This window comes from Choloepus didactylus, chromosome 4 (genome assembly GCF_015220235.1).
Source record: "Choloepus didactylus isolate mChoDid1 chromosome 4, mChoDid1.pri, whole genome shotgun sequence".
Taxonomy (NCBI): Eukaryota; Metazoa; Chordata; class Mammalia; order Pilosa; family Megalonychidae; genus Choloepus; species Choloepus didactylus.
Genome location: NC_051310.1, coordinates 172466531 through 172486761, shown reverse-complemented (window position 1 = coordinate 172486761; position 20231 = coordinate 172466531). Strand labels below are relative to the sequence as shown.

The 20231-nt window shown below is 37.0% G+C and overlaps 1 protein-coding gene across 7 annotated transcripts in view; it reads left to right on the top strand.

The window, feature by feature from the left end:
• SLC25A21 (solute carrier family 25 member 21) overlaps nucleotides 1-20231 on the top strand; it is a 489133-nt gene that overhangs the window by 96213 nt on the left and 372689 nt on the right. The window contains exon 2 of one of the 7 annotated variants that reach the window (XM_037834866.1): nucleotides 14768-14869. The exons of the other annotated variants lie outside the window; for them this stretch is intronic. The gene's annotated coding sequence lies outside the window, so the exon portion shown is untranslated. The remainder of the gene's footprint in view (nucleotides 1-14767; nucleotides 14870-20231) is intronic. 7 annotated transcript variants of the gene reach the window in all.

The following is a 20231-nucleotide window of genomic DNA, read 5'->3' as shown; positions in this document are numbered from 1 at the left end:
CTGAGTTAGACAGGGAAAGAGTAGGAAATGGGAGACTTACATGCCCTCAAAAGTAACTGGACACTGTGTGATTTATGGGGAACTTCTACTGAGTATGGAGGAATAGTTTTCTATAAAAAATTTTAAAACATTTCCAAAATGATTTAAGACCTTTTGATTTAGGAAGAAGGAATATAAAAGCCCCACGGAGTGGATTAACATTGAGGATGTTGTGTCCTGAAGATTTGTTTTCTTTTTGTCAAAACCTGGAGATTTACTGAATATTATATTAATACTGTCATTTGGATTTGGACAACATACACACACCTATACACACATTTACACATATGTAAAGGCCCTTTCTCTCCTTTAGGAAATATTTTTAGCATTATCCAGCTAAGATTGTGAATGACATGTAAATAATCCAGTGTTGGATGGTATGAAAGATCATGATATGCAGTTTTGAGTACTTTTGTAGAAGGCTCTGCTCTTTGCACCCAGCCTTTCTTTTGAGGCATCTTTCTGTGTTCTGTGTCATATGTCCTAAAATTCCTGTGTTATACATGCCATAGAGATGTCCATGTTGTCATAAAGAGTGTCTGGGTACATAAGCTAGTGTGAAGATAGTCAAGTAAAGGAATAGACAAAGGGGAAAGCAAAGTAATTCACTTGAAATCTAGGGAACTTTACAGTGCTGAAAAGTAAGTAAAAGCAGATGTTGTAAAGTTTAGAAAATCAAGACATTATTTTCCTGTTTCCATTGAAATTTTTTAAACACATTATAAATAAGCTTTGAAGTAATACAAAGTCCTCTGTTTGTTTTGCTGATAGTATCTTTTGTAAAAAACTTTATCAATGCTTGTTTAAGTTATAGACTAAATGATATCTCATGTGGTGAAAGAACTGACTTTATCTGTTGGCAAATACAATGCTACAATGCTGAACTTACAATGTCTGAGTCCCTTAAATGTCTGTTTAATTAGGTCTTTGGCATTTAATGTTAAACAGCTCAGATATTTTGTGCTAAAGCTGGAATCCCAATATTCATATGCTTTACTTTTATATTTTATGGAGACTTTATATTACTCTACAGTAGAGAGACCATGCCTTTATTAGTCTTTGTAATTATGCTGAAGAGGGTGGTCTAGGAGTTTGAAAATAAGGCTACCCAGGCTTCATCCCTTCCCCCACCTCCTTCTCTAGAACCCAGAAACATATTAAACTTTAAAAGTCTTACAATGTGGTCGCTGGTTATGAGGGCTAGTTCAAATGAACTTTCATTCTATAGATTTGCTTCTAAAACTTAGTCTCTGCGAGAACCCAGAGAGAATTCATTACCGGAGCAAGGTGTTTGCTAGTTCAGAGAATCATAGGCGTGGCTCCAGGGCAGGTGCCCATCCTTACACACTCCCACTGGCTTTCATAATTTGGAGTCAAAGAATGTCTTCCAGCTGTTAGAGAATGTTTCAGGCTCAAAACTGCATCCCCAGTGAGGATGTTTTCAGGGTCTAAGCCAATTCTGGAAATGACTGGCTGCTAAAATATGAAACAAAGGAAATCAGTTCATATCAACAACATAAACCGTCATCTGTCTGTTATTACATTCATTCAGCTGGGTCACATATGACTCAATAATCAAATTACCACCCTATATATCTTAAATCCTCACATTCATTTGACCACCATGTGTACATGGGAAAATGAAGATAATCTAAGATGTGTTCTCTTTATTTAGTTTCTTTGGAATGTCTTTTTTCTGCTTATATCAATAAAAATGGTCATAAAATTTTGAAAATTTTAATATAAAAAGATTAGGTCCCCAGTAACCACACCCTGCCGTTCCACTTGATATACAGTGCTAACAATTTGGTGTATATCAAGTATTTGTTAATCATTAATGGACTTTTCTATTGTTAATACTGTACTAATATAATTTAAGTGAAAAATTAGCTAAATCTATCTATAAAAAATTCAAAGGTGGGTAAAATTTAAGTGGGAGAAAATAAAGTGATGTGTTTATTTTTCTGTTATTTGTTCTTCAACTGTTTCAAAAACTATTTGAACAGCTTACAATAACCAGGGCAAGGGAAAATAAGATCAAGAATCATTCAGAGAAGATGGGAAATGTTATGTTAAGAAGTGTTAATGGAGGAAAGCTACATCGTTTGATACAAAACATAGCCCAGAGTTTCAAAGTGGTCTTCTCAGTTCTCACTGGGAGGCAAAAGGAAGCCAGTTCCTAATTTTCATAGGAAACCTTCATTATGGCAAAAGAGGATCTTCACAGTGTCCACCTGATGAACAATACTGCTTGCAGGCAGGGACAATGCTTCACACAACTTTGTGCTCCCAAGGACCTAGCACCATGCTGTCCCATAGCAGGCTCTAAAGCATGTTTGATAGAATAAAAATGAATGAAACTGTCAATGAAGCAATAAGTCAGTAACAGATGTCCTTGTTAGCAGTTTTATTCATAACGGATACCTTTTCTAACAATGATTGTTTCTTATTATTACTCATCCCCCACTAAATTCAAGAGCATAATATCCAATTCATTCATCTATTTCACAAATAGTGTGTGCCTACTGGCACAGTTTTAGGTACTATAAATACTAAAGTGTGTAAGACAGTTGGTGTCCTCCTAGAGCTAATAATCTAGTGGGGCAGATAGATAAGTAAAAACAAGAAACAACCTCCCCCCCCCGCCAAGATTCAGCTACAATATGGAGAGACAAATAGGGTCAGGGTGCTATGAGAGCCCATAGAAACAGTACCCAACACAGACTAAGGATATGGGAAAAAGAAGTCCTTTATGGGCAAGACAGTTCTACAGCATGGGTGGGTACAGAGTGATACGGTTAAGTTATGTAGCTTCTTTGTGTTCTGACCTGAAAGAGTGTAATATTTGGGTTCTTGACATATGTGATCCTCTCAAATATCAGCTGTTTCAAACAGGATTTGACAGTTGCAGCATTTAAGAATGAGGTTACTAGAAAGTATCTGAGAAAGAGGTGTCCATTGTTTTAGACTAAAAAAAGGATCACAGAACGTATTAGATAGTATTTATTATTATAAAATCTGATCTATCAATCAGGTCCCAGAAGGAAAGAAATGGCACACTGAAAAGGCACAACTGAAGAGAGTGTTGACAAGGTTGGGCAGGCTTAGGGAGCCACCAAAGGAGGGTGATATGCCCAGGTACTAGCAACAACAGGAAGCCATTATCATCCCACAGCTGAGGCTGGAGGAGAAGGCTGCCTTAAAGGAGCTGTGGCCTTCGAGAGGAGGCACTTGGGAATAAAAACTCAACCCTCTCTCTCCTCCTGCCTTTTGAATTCTTGTTGGTGCTCCCATTGGTCAAACTCAACTGGAAGCCAGAGAGCAAAGGAGTACAGTTGATGAAATTCTTAGCAACGAGCCTCCTGGTAATAGGGCAAGGTGGAAAGGGAAGAGAAGATTCGGCCTGGAGGGCAAAAGAATGGCTAGCATAATTGAGTATTCTGACTTATAATAATATCAATGGAGAGCTGTCCCATTTTCATTCAATAATGGACAGAGGTTGTATATTATGAAATGTCTAAAACACCAATTTCAATCCTATTAAAGAGTACCAAGTCATTAGAAACAACCTTCTTTACTGTAAGAAAGCACAGTTTTTCCTTTTACTTCATTTGAGATATTTTATTGTTGGCAGTGCTCCAGAAAAGGTTAAAGATATTTGTCCATTTGTATTGAGTTCCATGTGTGGAGTGATATTTCTTTCTTCTTCCTTTGTTTTTTAAAGTAAAATACTACCTGACAGATTTGGACAGAGATGAACATCACTCCCCAACTAGAGAGGTAAGAAGACTGGTTCTAGGGGAGATTGAGGAACTGGATTTCTGGGCCTCTTTCTAGAGCCTTGTAGAGCCTTGTATTTCTGATTTGCAATTTGAACACCACAGCTGTGTTCCAAGAGTGTAGAAGTCTGGTGAAATGATTATGCTCCATGACCAATCAAAGAGTTATGGGATAATAGACGGCCACCCTGGGTTAGGTCCAAATTATACATGTCAGCACTTTATCTTGACCTCCTTTCAGAGAAGGCTGTGCTGGAGCATTTAACTTGGGCACTAAGAGAACCTATTTGCTTCAGGAATGATGCTAGGAGAGAACCTGTGTAGCAGGGGCAGGCTGAATTGGATGAACTGGGGAACTAATATACAACCTTGGGAACTAAGTGTAGAGTCTTGTTCCATGACCAGTGTGCCATACAAGTCCATATGGTTGTTTTTGTGTGTGTGTGTGTTTGTTTGTTTGTTTTGGTATTAAAAGATATCTGATGGTTACTGTGTTATCTAGACATGCATATGTGACTGAAAAGACTACTTCATAACTATTGTTTCTTTTAAGCTTGCTAGATTGTTTTCCAATTCCTGATTTTAAGTAATGTTTGACTCTCTTCTCATGACTCTCTTTGATTTTTTGTCAACCAGAAACCTCCCTTCAAACAAGACCCACCTCACCTTCAATTTCTGGTTGAGTATGGCATGCTCTCTGTCAGTGATGCAATTTCTCAGCATCCTTTAAGGATGCTGGAAATATGTGGAAACCAGAGTATAGGCACTTGGGATTGATGTGAGAAAAAGATAAAGTAGTCTCAGAATTTGGGATTGATGTGAGAAAAAGATAATGAGAATGAAAATGCTATATTTCTTGGAGTTGAATATATATTTCTCCTCCGCATTTTAACATCTCTGAAATCAGGATGTCTTTTACAATTGTTTTAGACTTACAACTAATTAGCATTTTTCTTCTCTAGTGGCACATAAAAACAATGGTTCATTTTATGATTGATGTCATCTCAGAGGAGATGAATACAAAGTAGTTAAAACACTGAACCTTGAAAAGGTGTTCATAAATACAACTTTGGCATTTCTCTAGTCTACCTTGAGTGACCAGAATGTTCTCCGGAAATACAAAATAATTCTAGAAAGTGGAAACTTAATTAATTGCATTCTTACCTGAATATTTGCCAGATGGATTTTGTCTGAATTTTCAACTAGACTTCATTTGTAATGATTACCAAAAATAGCTTGTTAAGAAATATTCTGAAGCTGCATTCGGGCTCAGGGCTGGTTCTATTTATAAGGCCTTTAATGGGTATGGAATAAAAACATGGCTGCATGCAAGCCAGGCATTTGTCTTCTCTCCCATAAAGTAATTGTCTACATGGGGTTTATATAAAAAAGGAATTGGAAATTGATAACTTATAACTGTTTATCTAGCATTGCCCAGTTCTCTGAGAAATTGTATGTGATGGATACAAGTTGCCTGGTAATAAGACTGATTGATGTCTTGTATTCTGCAGTAGAATTAATTCAGCATATTTTTTCATTTTCATCAATACCATGTAAACATCTTTCCTTTGATTCTGTATTTGCCAAAAAAAAAACTTTCTGAATTAGTTTTCCAGGGGATTTATGTTCTTGAAGATCTATTGGATGTTTTAATAATGGGTAATCACTTTGGAATGTGGCTTAATGTGAACACAAATAGACAAATGTCCTAGTATCTTTTCCCTTTCCCTTTTGTATGATGCTACACTTTAGCTTGTCCCATAAAGTTATATGAAAATTCTGCTTTCAAAAAAACTCCTGATATTCCAGGGCCTTGTGTGGAGAGCCTTGCCCTTGAAAACCTGATGTGACAGCTTGTCCAGAGAGGCAGGTAACCCAGGATTAATAGGAGGGGACCTGACTGGGGCAGCCTGCTTCTCCCGTCTGCACCCTAGCATCACTGACAAGCGCCATTTCACCCAAAGCCCTTCTTGATTCCAGCGTATATGGTGATCCCACAAGTATCTTAATCATTTCCAGACCTGCTTGTAAATTGTTTTAGAATAAACAGAATCTATCTTTGTACCTTGTTACGCTCTGAACCAAGAACGTGGTATGCAGTTCTGGTCAGCAACCCTCAATGAAGACATGATTAAAGTGAGAAGGTCCAGAGAAGGTTAACTAACATGAGCAAAAGAACAGAGCTTCAATATTAATTAATTAGATTAAACTGATGAATTGATTAATCAAATCTTTTTAATTTATATAACAGAAAAAAGGAGGGCTCTGCTTACAAAGGAAGAGGACTGAGAAAGGGGATGTGATTAAAATCTATAAAATTATGAAAACTATGTCCTGTTTATTGGATCCTGGTATATTAGAACTCAGGGCACACACAGAAGCTTAAAAGAGGTCTGCAATGAATAGACACTTGTGGAACACATTATCCCAGGATGTGGTGCAGATTGAAAATATAAATAGATTCATAAAGAGTTTAGGTAAGCTCATGGATATCATATTAGGGAAACAATGACATTTGGGGGGTATGTCCACAACATTTGAAGGAAATTAGACATATTCTTCCATCATATTCCTCTTGGTGCTCCCATCAAAGAAGAAATGGCCGTGGTAATGGGTCATGGGCAGCCTGTGCATGAAAGTCTGATTAGGCAGGTAAGAAAACTGCAAAAAATTGGGAAAAACTGGATGCACTGAATTAAACAAGTACCAGAGACCCATAAGTAAAGTAACTGCCTGTGAATTCTAGGGCATTGGTAGTAGAGAATCTCTGTGAAAGATTATTACCTGGTGTACAAGTAGTATTTGATCTTTGTTATCAGAGGAGTGAATAATAATATGCATGTGTTGGACATAGCCAGAACTAGGACTGTATAGTCTTCTCTTTCATAGACTACCATGTTGCTTGTGTCAAGCCTTTTTTTTTTTTTTTTTTTTTTTTGTGAAGAGAAGCAGAATTTTGTCTGCAAATTAATGTATAATAAATGAGACCCAGCCATATATATAAAAAAAGAAATAAAAGTTTCCTTTAAGCTATATCCTTTAAAAATGTTCCTGGAAAAGAGCCTCTATTCTTTTATTTAAAACAAAACTGGAAATGTGGTAGAAATATTTTTGTAGTAATTTTTTTTACAAATAAATTTTATTGGCATTCTTTGTTGTCTCTCCCAGTATGAATTAGTTCCTTGCATGATTTACTTTTGTTTTCAATGAAGAAGGCTGAAACTAATTTAAATTAAAACAGCCTGCAGTTGTATTAGGATGCATGTGGTACTGTTTCTCACCTTCTATCTTCACTGATGATAATAATATATTTTTTCTTCCACCAATATGTTGGCATGTTTTTAAAGGACATCTCCACATGTGTTCATAAGCACAAATTTGTACACATGAGGGATAGAGGCATATAAAAACCATGAAAGCATGATTTATTATTGCCACAGATACGCTATAATATATGATAACAAAGTTATGTGCTTAGCACTTTATCTTATGAGATAGTAAACGCAAACGGGTGCTCTTAAAAACCATAGCTCTGAATCTGAAGAAGGGTCAACCAATATGATTATTCATTTATGTATCATAAAGAGTAATAAGAGAAGTACCTTAGTTTCTTTTCCTTGAACTAAGTACCTTAGCTTCTTTTCCCTGAAAAGTTTTAAGGGTCCCAAGAATTGTAAGAAAATAAAAGATTGTGCTTGCAGATCTTTTTTTGACATGTTATTTCATTAGGACCACTATTTTTTTTTTCCCCTTTCTGTTACATGGAATGTACATATCAGGCATTAATGAAAAGTCCATGCCTGATTTGACAAAATCCAGCACCCTTTCTAGATAAAAACACCCAGAAAACTAAGGAAACTTCTTCAACATGATAAAGGACATATATGAAAAACCCACTGATAACATCATACTCAATGATGAAAGACTGAAAGCTTCCCCCCTCAGATCAGTAACAATACAAGGATACTCCTTTTACCACTGCTATTTAACATTGCACTAGAAGTGGTAGCCACAACAATTAGTCAAGTAAAATAAAAAAAGTAAAGGAAAAGGTTAAAAAAAAGGTAAAATAGAAGGAAAGGAAGAAGTAAAATTATCTCTATTTCCAGATGACATGATCTTACATGTAGAAAATCCCAAAGAATCCACAAGAAACCTCCTAAGCCTAATAAATTCAGCAAAGTTATGGGGTACAAGATTAACACAAATATCAGTGGTGTTTCTTTACCCAAAAATGAACAATTCAAAAAGAAAATCGAGAAAATTTTTCCTTGTACAATAGCACTTAAAGAACAAAATATCTAGGAATAAGTTTAATCAAGGATATAAAAGACTTGTACACTGAAAATTATAAAACATTGTTGAAAGAAATTATAGAATACCTAAATAAATGGAAAGACATCCTATGTTCATGAATTGGAAGACTTAATATTGGTAAGGTGTCAGTACTATCCAAAGGGATTTACAGATGCAACACAATCCCAAACAAAATTCCAGCAGCCTTTTTTTGCTGAAATGGAAAAGCCAGTCATCAAATTCATGTGGAATGGCAAGGAGCCCTGAATAGCCAAAACCATCTTAAAAAGAGGAACAAAGTCAGAGGACTCACACTTACAAATTACAGTAATTAAAACAATGTGGTATTGGCATAAGCTTAGACATATAGACCAATTGAATAGAACTGAGAGTTCAGAAACAAACTCATACATCTATGGCCAATTGATTTTCAACAAGGCTGCCAAGTCCACTCAAGGGGAAAGAATGGTCTCTTCCACAAATGGTGCTAGGAAAGTAGCAGATCCTTATGCAAGAGAATGAAGTTGTATCCCTACCTCACTGTGTATCCAAAAGTTAACTCAAAATGGATCAATGACATAAAAAAGAGTTAAATCCATAAAACTCTAAGGAAAAGAACTGGGGGAAAATCTTCAGGATTTTTTATTAGGCAATGGATTATTAGATATAACAAAAGCATAAAAAATAAAAGAAAAAATAGATAAATTAGATTCCATCAAAATAAAAAACTTCTGTGCATCAAGGGACATTGCCAAGAAAGTGAAATGACAACCTAAAGAGTGGGAGAAAATATCTGAAAAACATATCTGATAAGGGTTTAAAATCCAAAATAAAGAACTCCTACAACTCAACAAAAAGACAAATAACCCAATTTGAAAATGGTCAAAGGACTTGAATAGACATTTCTCCAAAGAAGATATAAAAATGGCCAATAAGCACATGCAAAGATGCTCAGTGTCACCAGCCATTAACAATGCAAATAAAGCCACAATGAGATGCCACTTCAAACCCACTAGAATGGCTATTAGGAAAAAATAAAACAATTTAGTAAGTGTTAGCAAGGATAAGGAGAAATTGGAATTCTTGCGTATTACTGCTGTGAATGTAAAATAATCCAGACACTGGAAAAAAGTTTGGTTGTTACTCAAAAAGTTAAATATAGAATTACCATATGACCCAGCAATTCCATTCTTAAGTATATACCCGGTTTTGGTTTGCTTAAGCTGCTGGAATGCAGTATACCAGAAATGGATTGACTTTTATGATTAGGATTTCTTAACCTAAAATTTACAGTTCTAAGGCTATGAAAATGTCCAAATTCAGGCATCAAGGGAAAGATACCTTCTCTGAGGAGAGGCTGCTGGCATCCGGGGTTCCTCTGTCACATGAGAAGGCACATGGCCAGTGTCTGCTGTTCCTTCTCTCCTGGGTTCTGTTTTCTATGGCTTTTTCTCTCACCTCCAGTGGGTCCTTGCTTATTTCTCCCAGAATATTTCTCTCTTGGCTTTCTGGGCTTTTACTGTCTTTTATCCTTTTCACAAAGGACTCTGGTAAAGGATTAAGACAATCCACCTTGAATGGGCTGGGTCACATCTCAATTGAAATAGCCTAACCAAAAGGTCCCACCCACAATAGGTCTGCCCCCACAAGAATGGATTAAAAGAACATGGTCTTTTCTGGGGAACATATTGGATTCAAACTAGCACATACCCCAAAGAATAAAAAACAAGGACTCAAACAGATATTTATATACAAATTTTATAACAGCATTATTCATAATATCTAAAACATCAGCAGAGAAATGGATAATAAATATGTTATGTACATACAATGGCATGCTACTCAGCCATAAAATAGGAGGAAGTTCTGATGCATGCTACAATATCAAAAAACCTTGAAAACTTTTCCTAGCATTGGTATTTTGTTTAGAAGCCAGAAAACTAAAACAATGGGTTAAGAGTTTTTGTGTCAGGTGATATAAAAGTTTTAATAATGGAACATGTTAAAGGTAGCACAGCACTGTAAATGTAATTAATGCCACTGAATTGTACACTTAATTAAAAATTGTTAAAATGACAAATTTTATGTTATATATATGTTATCACAATAAAAAAGTCAATGCCTGATGCCTGTGCAATATATTCTTTAATATATTTTTCCAGAGTGATCATTCTGTTTACAGTCCTTCTAAGGCTCCCCATTACCACAAGCCCTTTACCCTCCTGTCCCTGCCCATGTTCCGATGCAGGTGTTAGCACACTTTTTCCGTAATGGACTACATAGTAAATATTTTAGACTTTGCAGGCCATAAGTCTCTGCCACAGCCACTCTACTCTGTCACTGTAGCATGATAGCAGTCATAGATAATATTTAAGCAAATGAGCATGACTGTGTTCCAATAAAACTTTATTTTGGAAAACAGGTGGCAGGCCAGATTTGGTCTGTGGGCCATAGTTTGCCAACCCCTATGGAAAATATATCAAAAATTCTATTTCTATTTTATTTTTTAAAGCAATGCTTTTGATTTCTTATTTTCATGTATGCTTTGTAATATACATAATATATTCATAAATAAATAAACATACATGTATTAAGGGATATACTTAGTTTTATTTTTTTCTGAAAGGATTTATATTTGTTGACATTTAGAGACTAAACCTCTGCCACTGCTCTGGTTGCCACCACCCCAAGCCACTGGCAATTCCGTTTCATGCTTCCTTGCTGTTTTCTCATATATTTCACACTCTTTTTGCTTCTTATTCTTTCTTACATCTCAGACCTTCCGTCTGGGATCACTTTCCTTCTGTTTGAAGTATATGCTTTTGAAATTCCTTCATTGAGGGTCCACTTTAGAAAAATATCTCTTTGTCTGAAAATAAATTTATTTTACCCTCATTCGTGAAAGATACTTTTGCTGGGTATGGAATTCTAGGTTGACATTATATATTTAGGTCAACACCCTAAATATATAATGCCCCTGTCTTTTGGCCTACACCATTGTATTTGTGAAGTTGGCTGTCAAACAACTGCTCTTTTTAAGATAATCTGTCCTTTTTCTCTGGCTGCTCTCACTTGGGTTTTTGTTACTGGTGGTGGTGGTGTGTAATGCAGTTCATTATGATGTGTATATAGGTGAGTTTCTTTTTATTTACTTCAAAAGTTTCATTGTGATTCATGATTCATGCTTTCTCTTAGTTCTGACAAGTTCTTTTTATTTTATTTTTATTATGAATTTTAACATATATACATAATAGTGACAACTTTCAAAGTACGAGAGCAAATTTCAAAGAATGTCATAGGTCACAGTTCCACAACTTCAGCTATTTCTATTGTAAAATATATCATACATACAAAAAGATGTTAACTTTCGATGTACAGCTTGACAAGCGGTTTTATAGGTAATTTCAAAAATTGTTATGGGTTACTGGTCCACAGTTTCAGTTCTTTCCCCATTACGCAATATAAGGTTTATATAGAAAGGCGAAGACTCTCAAAGCACAATTCAACAAGTAGCTTTGGAGCAAATTTCAAAGGATGTTATAGGTTACATTTCCACCATGTCATTTACCTCCTTCCAGCTATTCCAACACCGTAGCATCTATCTGTCTGTCTGTCTGTCTATCTATCTATCTATCTATCTATCTATCTATCTATTATATAAAGTTTCACTATTCATACACCTTTGTTAAATCTTATCTTGTTTTTTGCTACCCCTTTTCTCACTTAATCTCTTTCTCCATCTTCAGGGGTGTCTAGCCAGTGAGCACCCTGACCTGTTCATATTGAAAGGGGGTGTTGACAGTATGGGGAAGGGGGCTGCATCTGATTGTTGATCTTAAAGAGGCTGTTTTCTCTGGGTTTTAGGACTTTTCTGGCATAGGAATACTGGTGGATTTAAATTTCTGAGAGATAAAACTTAGCAAGTAAATCTTTTTATAGAATCTCAGATAGGGACCTAGGTATTTGGGAACTACTTTTGGTAAGGGCATGGCATACTGTGGCCATTTGGGATGTCTAGCTGGAGCTTGCAAAAGAGAAACCTCCAGGATAGCCTCTTGACTCTATTTAGGGTCTCTCAGCCACTGTGCCCTCAGCTTGTTACCTTTCTTTTTTCCCCCTTTTGGTCAAGTAGGCATTTTCAATCCCTCTTTGCCAGAGCCATGCACATTCCTGGGAGTCATGTCCCATGTCACCAGGGAAATTCATTCCCCTGGGAATCATGTCCCTCATGGGGGGCGGCGGTAATGCATTTATTGTTGAGTTGAACTTAGAGAGAGAAAGGCCACATCTGACCAACAAAGGAGGTTCCCTGGAGGTGCCTCTTGGGCATAATTATAGGAGAGCTCAGTCTCCTATTAACAGCCCTAAATGAAGCTCCAGTGAAATATATGTTAGCCCTGACTCTTCAGTCCATTTATTCTAACCTCTCTTTCATATTTCCTTCTTTCCCCAGATTATTATCATTCTGAATAATTTCTTCTGTCCTATCTTCTAATGTACTGATTTCCCCTTCACCTATGTCTAGACTGCTGTTAAGTCTATCAACTGAGTTGTTTTTTTTTTTTTAACTTTATTTGGAAATAACTTCAAACACTTAAAACTCAAAGATAAGTTGGAAAAAGAAAAATAGTACAAAGAATACTTGCAATCCCTCTGCCCAGATTTTACTCCGTTTAATTTATCATTGCTATCCTTTCTCTCTCTCTCTGTAGTATATGTATATACAAAAATAAATTGCACATAATTATATATATACATGAATAACAACTTCAAATATTATATAAATTATTTATAATTATATACAATTGTTTTTATTTATATATAAATACACATACACACATATACACATGGGGGGTAAATTACATACATCATGGCCCTTTATCCCTAAGTACTGCAGTGTGTATTTCTGCAAAATAGGGATATACTCATATATAACTACAGTACCATAAGTTATTAATTTCAATAAACTTAACATGGTAAATTTAAATTTGACATTTGAAATGTATTGATAGAATACTTTTGTCTAATATACTGCCATAATCCATTTTGTTGGTTGACTCAATAATATCTTCCATAACATTTTTTTCACCTCTAATACTAGAGTCAGGTATTGCATTTAGTTGTCATATCTCTTAAGCTGCTTTTGATCTGGAATGTTTCCACACTATTTCTTTGTCTTTTATAATATATACATTTTAGAAGACTATGGCCTCTACCCTCACCTTTTAAAAACAGGATGTTCCTAATTTTGGATTTGGCTGATGCTTCCTCGATTATATTCAGGTTATATGTTCTTGGTGAGAATACTGCACAGGTGATATTGTGTCTGTGTAGGGGTATCATATCTGAAGGTAGTGATATTAACTAATCAGTCAAATTATCTGATTTCCTCACAGTATAATTGGTGATTGGTTTTTTATCTTTTATTTTTTTACAGTTTGGTTTTTTCTTTTTTTTTTTTTTTTTTTACAGTTAGTAAGCAGTTTGTGGCTTAACACTTTAAGATTATACAAGTACCTGCTCTTCATCAAAACTTTAGATTTAGTATTCTTTAATGATTCTTGCCTGATCTGATCTTTGCTATAATTGGTACCAAAACATCCATTTTAGGTTAAACTCATTTTATTTTCAACTCTAAAAGAATTTTGAATCTTTTCAAATCTGCTTAGGCACATTTTAATATATTCCTTTTCCTTGCAAATTTTATCCTGCTTTTTCTTTATTTCTTTAAATATAATAAGCATAATTTTTATTAATATATATCTAGTGATTGAATATCTGAAGTCTTAGAAGATCCATTTCTGCTGGTTCTTGCCCATGATACTTTTCTTTTAAAGTGGTGTAAATTTGGTCTGCAAATTTGCTCAAGGGCTGACTTATAGTTACAACTTATCATGGACTTTCCTCCCCTCATGTTCTCAACAATAGATAACCCTGGGATTGAGGATGGGATGGGGTCAGTTCACTTCTAGTTCACTTTTACTGAAGGGGTCACCTTTTGGGGAAACAGTTTATGTACTGAAGCTCTTCTTTTTGTCTCCTCACCTTGGGCAAGACCTGAGTTTTGATTTCTTTCCCCTTCTCCCTAGGACTACTGCAAACAAAACCTCAGTCCCATCCAAGTGGCAAATGTCCTGGGGCAGAGAAGTCTCCAGAGCTCTGTTCACCTCTCTTAGCAATCGCTTCACTTAGATTTTGTTTGGTAATTCCCTACTTTCTTGTCAGCTTTTTAATGGTTTTAAGGTGTTCTTATACATTATCCAACATTGTTAATTGGATAACAATTTTTATTGTTAATTGGATAACAAGTTTTCAATGGCAGGATTGGGTTTGAATAACCTAGGCCACCATATTCCCACATGCTATAATCTCTACATGGAGTGTTTTGAGTTTTTTCCTCCTGTTTTTCCTCTCGACATCTCCTTAGCTTTCAAATCTAAGCCCAAGTGTCACCCCTCCATAAAGAGTTCCCTGAACACAACTCCTCCCCTTAGGTGTAAGGAAGTATTCCCTCACCCTCACTTTATTTGGTCCCAATGAAATGTATATTTTATTGTGTGATTGGTTTGTTTTGCTTTCCTGTCTGTCTTTTCCAAATAGACCATACATCCATTGAGAACAGGTGCCATATCTTATTCATTTTGTATCCCCAGGGCATTGTGGCTGGCAAATAATAGGCCCTTAATGGATGTGTGCTGAATGAATAAGTGAAAGCAGATCCAAACTTCCCAGTGATCTGTATTCTTTAAAGACAGGTATGTTTTATTTTTCTTTTTGCCCCCAGTGCTTAATACAGTGTCTGTCATAAGTAGGTGTCTAATTAACTATTGGTTGAGAGGACTTTTTTGTCTACCCAGAATCGAGATAGGCCAAGGGACAGAATGACTAGTGCAGATGCAGACCAAGGACACATGCAAGTTAGTTCATAGAGTGGGGTGTCAGGGGTGATGGTAGCAATGGTGGTAGAGTTACTGTGAGCCCTGAAGGGATATTATCTGGTTAGTCTAGCCAGCCAAAAGCAAACTTTGGAATGTTTGGAAATTTACAATTCATAGTTGTTCAGAGATCCAGGCTAGCAAGAAGATTCCAGATAGAGTTGAGCCAACTCCGGAACTGAAAAATTTAGGCAGTGCCACTCAATGGCACGAGTGGGGTTGGTTTCAGGAAAGACCTCTTTGTCTTACATTCTCACCTTAAGACCTGATTGTTGTTGGCCATTGTGTGTTGTGAACACAGCAAGCAAGGCCTGCTTCTTGGGCAAGGCCAACCTCTTTTGGGTTAGCTGTTAAAACGAAGGCTGTATTCTCTGAAGAGATATTTTACTTTACTAGGCCTACTTTCAGGTTTCCAGAATTTTCCTCATTGTAACTGATTCATCTGATTACCCCTTTCCAATAAATGCCAGTCAAGCTGGAGTCTCCAAAAATCCATGGTAATTGCTGCTTCTGCCCCTCCCACCATACAAGTCCTACAAGTAGTAACTTTTTTTTTTTTCATTTTTATTGAGATTGTTCAGATACCATACAATTATCCAAAGATCCAAAGTGTACAATCACTTGCCCCTGGATACCCTCATACAGCTGTGCATCCATCACACTTAATTTTTGTTCAATTTTTAGAAACTTTTCATTACTCCAGACAAGAAATAAAGTGAAAGATGAAAAAAGAAAAAAAGAAAAGAAAACTCTAATCCTCCCCTATCCCTAACCAACCCCCCTCAATTGTTGACTCATAGTATTGATATAGTACATTTGTTACTGTTTATGAAAAAATGTTGAAATACTACTAACTGTAGTATATAGTTTGTAATAGGTATATAGTTCTTCCCTATATGCCCCTCTATTATTAACTTCTAATTGTATTGTCATACATTTGTTCTGGTTCATGGAAGTGATTTCTAGTATTTGTACAGTTGATCATGGACATTGCCCACCATAGGATTCAGTTTTATACATTCCCATCTTTTGACCTCCAACTTTCCTTCTGTTGACATATATGACTCTGAGCTTCCCGTTTCCACCTCATTCACATGCCATTCGGCACTGTTAGTTATTCTCACATCTTGCTACCTACACTTTTGTTTATTTCCAAACATTTAGGTTCATCCTAGTTGAACATTCTGCTCATACTAAGCAACCACTCCCCATTCTTAAGCCACGTCCTATATCTTGGTGCCTTATATTTTATGTCTATGAGTTTACATATTATAATTAGTTCCTATCAATGAGACCCTGCAATAATTGTCCTTATGTGTCTGGCTTATTTCACTCAGTTTATTGCCCTTGAGGTTTTGTCATCAACCCATTTTTTTTTAATATGGTTTTGTTCACTCACCATACATTCCATCCCAAGTAAATAATCGATGGTTTTCTGCATGGTCATACATTTATGTGTTCACCACCTTCACCACTATCTATATAAGAGCATCTACATTTCTTCCACAAGGCAGGAGGGAGAGTCAAAGAAGGTAGAGAGGCAAAAGAAAGAGGAAAAAAAATGACAGCTAGGAAGCAGCAAAAGGAAAAATAACCTTAAATCAAAATAGAATAAAGAATCAGACAATACCATCAATGTCAAGTGTCTAACATGCCTCCCCTATCCCCCCCTCTTATCTGCATTCACCTTGGTATATCACCTTTGTTACATTAAAGGAAGCATAATACAATGATTCTATTAGTTACAGTCTCTAGTTTATGCTGATTGCACCCCTCCCTCAATGCCTCCCCATTTTTAACACCTTGCAAGGTTGACATTTGCTTGTTCTCCCTCGTAAAAGAACATATTTGTACATTTTATCACAATTGTTGAATACTCTAGATTTCACCAAGTTACACAGTCCCAGTCTTTATCTTTCCTCCTTTCTTGTGTTGTCTCACATGCTCCCCACCTTCCTCTCTCAACCTTATTCACAGTTACCTTTGTTCAGTGTACTTACATTGTTGTGCTACCATCTCCCAAAATTGTGTTCCAAACCATGCAATCCTGTCTTCTATCACCCTGTAGTGCTCCCTTTAGTAGTTCCTGTAGGACAGATGTCTTGTTCACAAAGTCTCTCATTGTCTGTTTGTCAGAAAATATTTTGAGCTCTCCCTCATATTTGAAGGACAGCTTTGCTGGATACAGGATTCTTGGTTGGCGGTTTTTCTCTTTCAGTATCTTAAATATATCACACCACTTCCTTCTTGCCTCCATGGTTTCTGCTGAGAGATCCGCACATAGTCTTATTAAGCTTCCTTTGTATGTAATGGATTGCTTTTCTCTTGCTGCTTTCAGGATTCTCTCTTTGTCTTTGACATTTGATAATCTGATTATTAAGTGTCTTGGCGTAGGCCTATTCACATCTCTTCTGTTTGGAGTACACTGCGCTTCTTGGATCTGTAATTTTATGTCTTTCATAAGAGATGGGAAATTTCATTATTATTTCCTCTATTATTGCTTCTGCCCCCTTTCCCTTCTCTTCTCCTTCTGGGACACCAATGATACGTACATTATTGTACTTTGTTTCATCCTTGAGTTCCCGGAGACGTTGCTCATGGTTTTTCATTCTTTTCTCCATCTGCTCCTTTGCGTGTAGGCTTTCAGGTGTTTTGTTCTCCAGTTCCTGAGTGTTTTCTTCTGCCTCTTGAGATCTGCTGTTGTATGTTTCCATTGTGTCTTTCATCTCTTGTGTTGTGCCTTTCATTTCCATAGATTCTACTAGTTGTTTTTTTGAACTTTTGATTTCTGCCGTATACATGCCCAGTGCTTCCTTTACAGCCTCTATCTCTTTTGCAATATCTTCTCTAAACTTTTTGAATTGATTTAGCATTAGTTGTTTAAATTCCTGTATCTCAGTTGAAGTGTACGTTTGTTCCTTTGACTGGGCCATAACTTTGTTTTTCTTAGTGTAGGTTGTAATTTTCTGTTGTCTAGGCATGGTTTCCTTGGTTATCCAAATCAGGTTTTTCCAGACCAGAACAGGCTCAGGTCCCAGAGGGAAGAAATATTCACTATCTGGTTTCCCTGAGGGTGTGTCTTATAAAATTGCTCCACCCTTTGATGCCTTGGGTCACTGTGCTTTTCTGCCCAGCAGGTGATGCTTGTTAGCCTATAATTCTTGACTGGTGTGAGGAGGTATGGTGGTGTTCCCCCAGGCTCTGGGGTCTGGTTCTGAATGGAAAGGGCCCCACCCCTTTCCTCCTAGAGAAGACAGACCCCCCAGGTGGAGGTCATTAGCATTTCAATGGTCTCCCTCTCTGCTTGTGCTGTCTCCACCCTTCCCCGTGTCACAGGCCTGGAAACTGAAAATGACTGGGGCTTTCTCCACTAAGCCAAAAAAGAAACAGATAGCCCCTTTCAGACCCAGTCCAAGGTGACCCTCCGGCTCTCCCAGGTCAGTCATCACCCAAAGCCTCTGTCTGTTTTTTGGGGATGTGTACCTGTAGTGAGCAGTTCACACTTGCTACTTAAAACCCCAGTTGGAGCTCAGCTGAGCTATATTCGCTTGCTGGGAGAGAGCTTCTCTCTGGCACCATGAGGCTTTGCAGCTCCGGCTATGGGGGAGGGGTTCTCACGACTTGGTTCTGCAGGTTTTACTTACAGATTTTATGCTGTGTTCTCGGACTTTCCTTCCAATTCAGGTTGGTGTATGATGAGTGGATGGTCTCGTTTGTCCCCCCACAGTTATTCTGGATTCACTAGTTGTTTCTGGTTTTTTGTAGTTGTTCCAGGGGGACTACTTAGCTTCCACTCCTCTCTATGCCGCCATCTTGCCCCTACCTCAAGTAGTAACTTTGAGGTCATGTTTTTCCCTTCCAGTATGTTTTTCTCTGGACCTATTAAGGGTTCAAGTCTCAGCTTAAATTCCATCTCCTCTAAGATAGCCTGCCACTTACTCCATCCCACTCACCAAATGCCTATAGCTTATCTGAACCCTCAACATTTTACATTTAATTATATTTAAGCTTGTCATGCATCTTAAATATTTCCCGAGGATCATTCCTCTTTACCAATCTTGATTGTTGGTTCCTTAAAGACTAGTGTCTGCAACTTATTTTGTCTTCACCCTGGTACCTGTTGTGGTACAGGGCGCAGGTTATGCACTCAAATTCACCTGTTGAGTACAGAAAGCAAGCACCCCCTCTCCCACTTTACAGATCTTCAACTTGTATTTTACCTTATGTGATAAAACCTCAGAGTGTTCTAGGAGTTGGACTGAAGAAAGTCCTTTTTGTTTTGTTTTACAGTCTCTGTTTTGCAATTATAAGAGAGGAGATCACATGGTTTGCCAACCTCAGGAATTTAAGATTTGAGTTTGAGTGGCACATCCAGAATTATAATCCAAGCAGGATGACTGCAGTTTAGGACTTACTCTTCAGATTACGGATTTTCTGTAAGAACACAGGCATAGCATCATTTATCCTATAATAGGTAATGTGTCATGGAGGGAATGTGGTAATGTCATTTTGCTTTCCTGACTCCCAATGCCTACAGACTTTGGTTTAAATCAACACTTTGGTGAAAGTCATACCAATTGGGTTTGTTTAGTCCACACATAGTTAAAACTAAAGAATCACCAAAACAAAGTATTTCATTACTTCTGTTCTGTTTACAGGTTTATTTCAGTGTTTTATTTAGACTGTCACAGCTACTCTGCACGTAGTAGAACCCATCAGTGGAATATTGTACATGGGGTTTCTATAGAGGGGCCATGCTGTTCTGACCATTTTCCCATGGAAAGCTCTGCCAGCCCTTACAGTGCCCTTGTGCTTTAAGTCTACTTTTTGAGGTGGCCTACCCTTAGGCGGTCATTCTGAAGAGCCTTTCAAAAACCTGAAATGTTGCCATTGGAGCGTTTCCCAGAAGGGAAATTGAACCACAATTTTTTGAAGTGCAGGGAACTCTCTACCAGGAGTATGTCATGTGTCTAGACATATTCTGATGTGTTTTTCATTACAATAATGCAATAACATGGGCTATACCAAGTGATAGAGTAAATTCATTAAGACTATTTTCTTGTCCGTTTCTTTCATAACACTCAGTTAAAAGGACACGAACTTCCTATGTTTGACATTTGCTTGTTTACTTCCTTTCCCTTCTAATCTCTTGTACCTGATTAATTTTTTCTTTCCCCATTAT